Source organism: Strigops habroptila, chromosome 3, assembly GCF_004027225.2.
Source record: "Strigops habroptila isolate Jane chromosome 3, bStrHab1.2.pri, whole genome shotgun sequence".
In the NCBI taxonomy this organism is placed as follows: domain Eukaryota; kingdom Metazoa; phylum Chordata; class Aves; order Psittaciformes; family Psittacidae; genus Strigops; species Strigops habroptila.
This window is the reverse complement of record NC_044279.2, coordinates 84,203,018-84,211,685: the sequence shown is the minus strand read 5'-3', so window position 1 is coordinate 84,211,685 and position 8,668 is coordinate 84,203,018.

Genomic DNA, 8,668 nt, shown 5'->3' with positions numbered 1-8,668 from the left:
TTTAGTGTGTTTATGGTCAAAAATGAATGTGGCTGTTCCCACTCTAAGTAGAATTTACTGTGTTCATTAATACCCTACAGAGGTTATTTCAGGCCAGCCCATGAGATACTGGGCAAGGTCAGGGTCTGAAATGTGTAAACAAGAAAAAAGAAAAAGACAGACTGACCTGCTGCTGTCGATGTCAGGTCTTTACTGCCCATCGGTACTTGGCATTGCTCCAGGGAAGTGCAAGCCCTGGGTAGAGAGAGCGGCAGGATGGGACAGCTCTCCTCAGCAGTTGTTTCTGAGACTAGCAGCTGGCAGAAGTCTGTTTAAACCAAAGCTCCTCCAGAGCTGAGATGTTTCCTGCTGTATCCACAGCAGAAAGGAAGTCACAGAGAAAGCAGTCACATTACTTACCTCTTCCAGTTCAGCGCAGTTTTGAAGAAACTCTTAGCAAGATTGCAATTAATGTGTTTTGTGAATAGCAAAAACAACCACAGTGCTGCATTCAGTGCTGCAGGTGAGCTTGTGGAAGGACGTACAGAAGGGTTAAGAGACAGTGTCCAAATCCTGTTGGTGCTCACGTGACACTGACACACGTATGTACCTGCCACCACCCCCTTTACACTGCAAAAGGTGGGCCACCGGGTTCTTTGTTGTCCCCCTTCACACTGCAGAAAAACTGAACGCCCCCCAGAAGTCAATGTTATGTTACAGATGCCACAATACAGCCTAACAACCAACCACAAACACTTACTAGAAAGGCCTCATTCATCTACATACACAGATGAGATGTGGATGAATGAGACCCCCCCATGCACATGAAGAAAATGGGAGAGGGGAGGGGAAGAAACAGAGGCATGTTCAAAGCTTTCATTCATTTTCATTGATTTTTTTTTTTTCCTCCCCAAAATAGGTTTAGGCAAGTCTTCAATTCAAACAGGCTGAGAAACACTGCCCTGTCTTCTCCCCTCTCCAGGGCAGGCCCAGCCACATCTACAACATTCCTGGCAGATTGTTGTCTCTCCTGAATCACTTCAGCTCACCTAGGCATTCATCAAGGTCACTCCCAAGAGTTCATTAATTAACAGCCTCCTGACACATGCAGCACTTGCTTGTGTGGAGAACGTCTCAGGGGAATGTTTTGCTTTTTTAATACATGACTTAGCAGGCAGCCACGGGGAAGACAGACTAACTGCTAGCCAAGTTGTTAAGGGGAAAAAAAGCCCCGAACCAAAGCACGCAAACCTGTCACCTGGGTCAGAGGATGGGCCATTTAATCCAGTAACTGGTTGCCAGCAGCAACAGTCATGAAAGAGCATCAGAAACAGAACAAGCACAGAGCTCTCCGCTAGCTCCCAGAAAAAGCAGGTGAGAGCAGCTAGACACAGTGTCTGATTTAAAGCCTACCAATGGACCCATCTGCATGAACTTCTCTTTTTCTGTTGCGTTGTTTGTAGTCATGGACTCCACAGCACCATGTAACAGCAAGTTCCCTACTTTAATCATGTCATGTGAAATTTGTTTCTTTTCATTTTGTTTCTAAACTCACTACCCGGCAAGGTTGCTCAGGGGGGCTGGCTCTTCTAGTGTGAGAAGAGTGAATAATGACTTCTCTTCTCCTGGTCATTTATCAGTTCACAGTCTTCTCATCCCTCCTCACCAGCTGTTTTTTGTCTCAGCAGCAGTCCCTCCATCCTTTTGATCTCTGAGCAGCATACATGGCTCATAGGCCATAATAACATCAAGGCTCTACTTGCACATGGATTGAAGCAGACTGTGACAAGTTATGTTTTGTTTGAATGCAGCATTATCTTGAACCACACATGCTGAGAGGGCTGCTTGGATCTCTGCAACAGAGAAGTCTGGTAAGATAGATCAGACAGAGACCCCAAATAAACACAGATCAAGATACATCAGCCTTAAGTGAAGGTGGCACAGTTGGTTCTGAACCAAGGCAAAATAGTATGCAAACAGGTTAAATAATTAAGCAATCATTTTGACTGGTTTTTGTTTCCTCTAGCCAGAGGATGTCAGTTGATTTATATCCCTGTGAATGGCATTACGAGGTGGCTGTTATACTATATCCTTAAGGTTAACAGATGTTTGTTTTATACCCAGCTATACAGGAGAATCACTGCAGCTGCTCTTCAAGCAGCAGCAAGTCAGATTACCTGAAGATAACGGGATACATAAAATGTTTTAAAATCTTAACATAAAGCAGGAGGGAAGAGGGCGCGGACACAATGCCAGCCTCATTCTCTTCACAAGTCATGTCAACTATGTCTGTACCATTGCTAAGGAAATTTTTGGCTGTGTCTAGCAAGGAGCAACTTGCAAGAGACTGTTTCGAGTAAAGTCTACATATAATGTAAGCAGTGCTGTTGAGATGGTGAATACAATAAAAGGTAAACTGTGATTAAATACTGGCTTACTGAATTTATTTGTTAGCAGCAGTGGATGGCAACACTGTAAAAATCATTCTACTTCTAAGCTGCCATTGCTAAAACACACTAAAAATTAATGGGCTTTTTTGTTTGGTTGGTTTTTTTTATAGTATCTGTATTCACTTTGTGGTGCCAGCATAGTCAGGTCTATAAAATCTTAATTTCCTCCATCTATCCTTGTCATCAGAGGGTAGTTTTTTGGAAGTAAATATAAAATACCAGAAGGGTAAGCACAGATAAAAAGGTAAAACATAGTTAATGAAGCTTTAGAAGCATTCACAGAGTAACTTCACTGGTTTAATATTTCCACATACACAGACAAAGCACTCAGCATGAAAGAACATAAAATTGGATGAGTATTTGGCAACTAATACAAAGTGAGACTTCCAATGACATTTCCACTAGATTTCAGAAATACTTTTGTGCCTTTCAGGCCTCATTATATGCAGCCTGTGGGCTGATATTACTGAAGGAGGCTTTGAGAACAGGAAGGGTAAAAGGAAAGTACATTTACTGCAAGATGTGTGGAAACAGCCATCTACAACACCTACACAGGCTGTCTTCTTTTTCCTCCCTTCAGGTTACCTCACTGTCATGACAGACTTCATAGGTGTGTGTAAAAGAATGACCAAAACTTGGACCTCTTGTTCTACCATACTGCTACCTATTAAAATGGCGGCTAGAAGCAGCTAAAAAGTGAAAACTATTAGACAATTCTGTGGATGAAATTCTGTTAGCACATGCTTTAGATCCAGAAGGATTTAGGAGCCCATTTCCCATAGAATAGAATCATAAAATTCTATTTTATGATTGTCAAGAAACAACTTGACACCAATGGAAGATAAATGCTGACTAAATGCTACTATCGTTGTAGGCTGGGGCTGAAACTTTTGCACACCCAGCGTATCACAGCATTTAACCCTTTAAATCTAGAACACCCCCTAAGAAACTACAGAAAAACCTGAAGATGATTACTTTACTGTTCCTTCTGGTAAGAGGTGGATGCTTTTCCTCTGTGCATTAAAAACTCCCCAGAAATTATGTCGCAACACAGATCAGCAGCTCTGATCTAGCTAATTAGCAGCTAGATCTGACAGGAAAAAAAACATCAGACATACAATTCCCCAGACAACGGCAGACTGTAAGACAAAATGGCCAAAGGTTTCTTTTGGTAGCAGACTAGATTAGTCCACACCTTATGGCATGTCTCCTCTTTGTTTCTCCAAGCTTGTCATCACATTGTACAGTTGCCATCTCTGTTACCACAACTGGTTTAAGTTAAAAAAGATTTCAAAACCTCATCTTTCCACTCATTTACACTGCCTGAGTGTAATTAGTTTTTCCTGCTGATCACACAGATACTTTCTAAGATACCAGATCTTCCATAGCCATTCAATTTCTCTAGACAGTGCAGGGCAGTTATACCAGTGCTTGAAAGACATGAAAGAATGCCACAGGCTTACTAAAACATGGTAGTAATTCAGGGACTTGAATTTAGATGTCTCTGCATATAAAATAATACTGCATAGCAAAATCTGTTCCACTAAACTCACAAGTTGTAAATGCATGAGTTTAACAAATGTTTATTTTCTAACTTATCATAACTGTGACTGGAGAGGAATAGTGGATATTGTGTATGTAGAAGGTAAGCGTTCAACATTAAGAAAGATGTCATGTACATAAACCCAGCTTTTATATCTAATTGTTTGTTATTCCCCACACATCAATGCTCTCTCATTTTATACCGAAAACATGATTATATTAAAGGATTCTGAAAATACAACAACAAAAAACTGAATTGTCACACCCATGCTTTAGGTTGAGGAAACCAGAGCAAGCAACCTGAAAAAAAGTACCAAAAAAAAAAACCCCAAATATTAAACAAGTGATTTGAGAAAGAATGAAATAACCTTGAGCAGCACCATCGCCTGCACGAGATTACCTGGACCAACAGCACCATCCACTGCCCACATGGCGAATGTCACAGGAACCAACTGGAGAAGATGACACTCCTGACCCATTTGGGAAAGGGGAATTGAACCCTTTCACTACATTCGTTAACTACAGACGCTAAAAAACTAGAAACAAGCCTTTCAAATTAGCTCTTTTTCCCGATTATAGCAGGAAATATTTCTTGAAGCCACAACTAAACCTTTTGTTGTTTATTTGCTTTTTGAAGGAGGTAAGCGCATTGCCAGGCAGGGAGGGAATTCTTGCTGGCCAGGCAGGGAGTAGCCTAGGGATGCCCAACCAAGGGTGCCAAGCTCAGCTTAGAAGGGGAGACCCACAAGTGCTGCACCCAGCCAGACACAAACACCAAAATCATCAATGCATGGGATTCAACTTGAGCCTGACAGCATATTCCAGTGGCTGTGGTTTTGAAGATAACTAGTGAACTGAAAACCATGCAGAGGTAACAAGTCCATCCACACAGCAGCCTTTGTGCCGTGCCACCAGCCATGGCCCTGAGCGCAGGAAGCACATGCAGCCCTTACAGCAATGAGATGACCAGCCCAGAGACCCCTCCATGAGCTTTCTACATTTCTGCAGATGCTTTGTTGAATAGGGACAAAAATAATCGTATGATTAAAAGCTTTACTGGGTCAAAGAGATTAAATCTTTCATTTACAAGTCAGAAATGCAGTGTCAGTGGTAATAACTTTACTGTCAAGTGCCTGTAGTTCATCTACAAAGTGCTTTTTAGTCACATTCCACGTGCCTATTCCAGGGTCTGGATTCTTTTCAGCAACAACATAATTTTTAACATAGTCTTTTTGAAGGTGTTTTGTTGGTGGTTTTTTCTTTCATTTAAAACTTGCAAGACACAGAAAGATTCATTTCAGAGGGGAAAGTTACTATTTCTGATTAAAGCAATCCAGGGCAACTGTATGTTCTGCACCAGCCGCCTCTCTTCTCCTTAAATGCCAAGTGGAAGATAAGGGTCTGCCTGTTCTGCCCATCCTAGGCATTGAAGCAGGGATTTTACAGAGTAATTAATTTCTTTAAAGAATGGACAAATGTATACCTATGGTCACAGGGATGAAGTGGGAAAAATAACGTCAATTGAGCTCTGAAAAGGTCTCATTTCTGAGGCATTTGATTATACTTCTGACAAGACAAAAAAATCAGCATCTCTATTAACAGTTTCAGCAGAGAAACCAGCATCTGAATTAGTTAAGGATGGCTCTAATCTCATTTCTCCACACTCAATCACTCTCCAACAAGTTGGAAATGAAGATGGAGCAAAAAAGTTTGTACTCTGTCACAGGTCCAGCAGCCCCACCTCTCCCCAGCCCATTTGTCTTTGGAGGGTCAGGGGAAGAAAACATCAACTTTGAATGCTATTGAGTGGCATTTCTAAAGGATGACAAAAACACCTATACAGAACACAAAAGCTATCATCCACCCTCTTCCACATAATAACTCACCAATGCACTGGGCACCTTCTGCTGATCTGGGACTTTCAGATGCACTGTACACTAAATCAAAAGAAGAAAACAGAAGTTATTGCTTAGGCTTTTCGGGCATGGTATTGCCTTATTCATAAATTACTGATTTCAAAACAGATTGGAGTAAATAAATGCCCACAGCAACTTCAGCTGTCAGAGCCGAAATGGGATAAAGAAACATATGAACAGCACCACATCGGGTAATCCAGTGATACATGCCCACAAAGTTCTGTTTAATTCCTAAAATAACCTCTATGCTTCAGCACAAGTCATTTTTTTCTGTTTTAGTTTTAGATTTAAAAGGCTACAACCAGAATATTTTCTCTAAATGGCTGGAGTATTGAACAAGTAAATAAGCAGCTGGATTTAGTTTAACAGGCACTTATCATGAATCCAAATAAAACAAACCTGTATTTTTACCTTACAAAAAATTGAGGAAAAAATAGATCAATAAGCTAGTAAATCCCACTTTTTTTGTCCAATACACTGTATGTAACAGTGCTAAGGTAAACACTTCTTTGTGATTAAAACAAATAGATAACAGAGAATCGTATTCCTAGTAATAAAATAGTAGCTCCTAAAACACTTTTCTGGGAGGGTAAAGAGAGACAAAGGAGGAGGGAGAGTAGGCTCTCCAGGCAAAATCAACAGTATTCAATTTCTTGAAGTTTGCTTGAAAATACATTCTTTATAGGTAAGAGAGTTGATTGTAGTGTTCATGTTACAATTTGCTCTCGACTTAGTGTCCTGGGTTCAGCTATAGCAGTCATTTTTCTCCTTCTTAGTAGCTGGTGCAGTGCTGTGTTTTTAACTTTCAGGCTGGGAACAATGCTGATAACACCGATGTTTTTAGTTGTTGCTAAGTAATGTTTACTCCGACCAAGGACTTTCTCAGTCTCATGCTTTGCCAGGGAGGAGGGGAAGCCGGGAGGAAGCAGAGACAGGACACCTGACCCAAACTGGCCAAAGGGCTATTCCATACCATGGCACGTCATGCCCAGTATATAAACTGGGGGGAGTTACCCGGAAGGCCCAGGTCACTGCTCGGGTCGGGCTGGGTATCGGTCGGCGGGTGGTGAGCAATTGTATGCTCTCTCCTTGTTATTTCACTAATCATTATTATCATTAGTGGTAGCAGTAGTGGTTTTGTATTATACCTTAGTTGCGGGACTGCTCTTATCTCAACCCGTGGGAGTTACATTCTTCCGATTCTCCTCCCCATCCCTCTGGGAGCAGGGGGAGGAAGAAGGGGAAGAGTGAGTGAGCGGCTGCGTGGTTCTGAGTTACCGGCTAGGCTCAAACCACAACACTCAGCAAAGAGAGTGATAGGACTTTTCAACACTTCAGAGTTGTGCCAGGAACTAACACAAATTTTCAGGAATCAAAATCAGAAGGTGGAGAGAAAAAAACCCAAGCCATCCCCTCACTCCCCCAACGATTAACTATCACCTCACAGGAAGGAAGTAATTCAGAGGCAGCTGTAGTTCAAAGTCGGTGTTGTCCTGGAGATCCCATATTGTGTATTCCTAAAGGGAAGTTACATGCCAAATACTAGAAATATAATTCAATAAACTTCTTTCCATTTCAATTAGACTGCTTAGAGAAAGCATAGGTTTTCAGACTTTGTTTTCTGTGTAAGTATTTCAAAAGGGAATTTCAAACACTTCTGCACTATCTGCATCTTAAAACTTTCTGTAGATGACTGATAATATACTGACCCCCAACACACCTACTCTTCAGAGTTACTATTTACAGATTCTGACAGTAATTCAGATCATTCAGTTTCAGACATAAGCATCAGGTTTGTGACAATGGTCAACTTTTGCTGGAATAGCTTCATGTGCAAACAAAACATCACAGATTCTTCTGCCCTTGGTGAAGGAAACATAGCAGGAGCCTTCCTTACACAGCACACACTGAAGGACGTGTTTCAATTGTCAACAGAAAATACACAACAAATCCACAAAAGGACCAGTAACAAATCACAAAGATCAGATGCTGTTTTCCTGAGAACTCTAAAGAAACTGAAAGAAGCTGAGAAATTAGTGTCTAACCTCCAGAGCAGCAGAATGCAGCAAATGTGGCGCCTTAGCAAAGATTGTAAAGGGCTCTATTGGGCTGAAGCTACAGACCAGTGGTTCCAGCATCCACACTGAACAAAGGGATAAAAAACATAATAACAAATATCAGGAGTGAGGACATTGCAGAAGAGCCAGCACAGCTTTTGTGGGAAGGTGTAGGGGAAGTCTTGCGCCTACATCTATTTGAATTTTTTGAGAAGTCAACAAGCATACAAACACAGACGACAACTATCTCTAGGTGGATTTGATCCCACACAGCCATTTTCACAGCTATTTTCTTAGCTGCTCAGCAGCAATTATTTTGTGCATGACTTTACCTCAGTAAATAGTAACTCACTAAACAAAATAAAACCCAAAAACACACAAACAAAAAAAAAACAACCCCCAAACCCCCCCCCCAAAAAAACGCCCCTAAAAAAAAAGCAAACCCCAAAAACAAAACACCACCAAAGAAAAAACTCAAACAACCAAAACACACACCCAAACCCCAAAAAGCTTTCTGTCATCACAAGCTATTTCTAGGCAGTGGTTATACTAGGCTTGTAGTGTGTGCAGCTGGCCATGTTATTCAAGGGTGACTAACTGCAAATTAACAGTCCATTCTGTAAAGACTTGAGAAAAAGCAAAACTGACAAATACTAAAATTAATCCCAGGAAAGGGAAGAAAACAAAATCCGAACACAGTTTTTTTTACTTCTGCCAAACACCT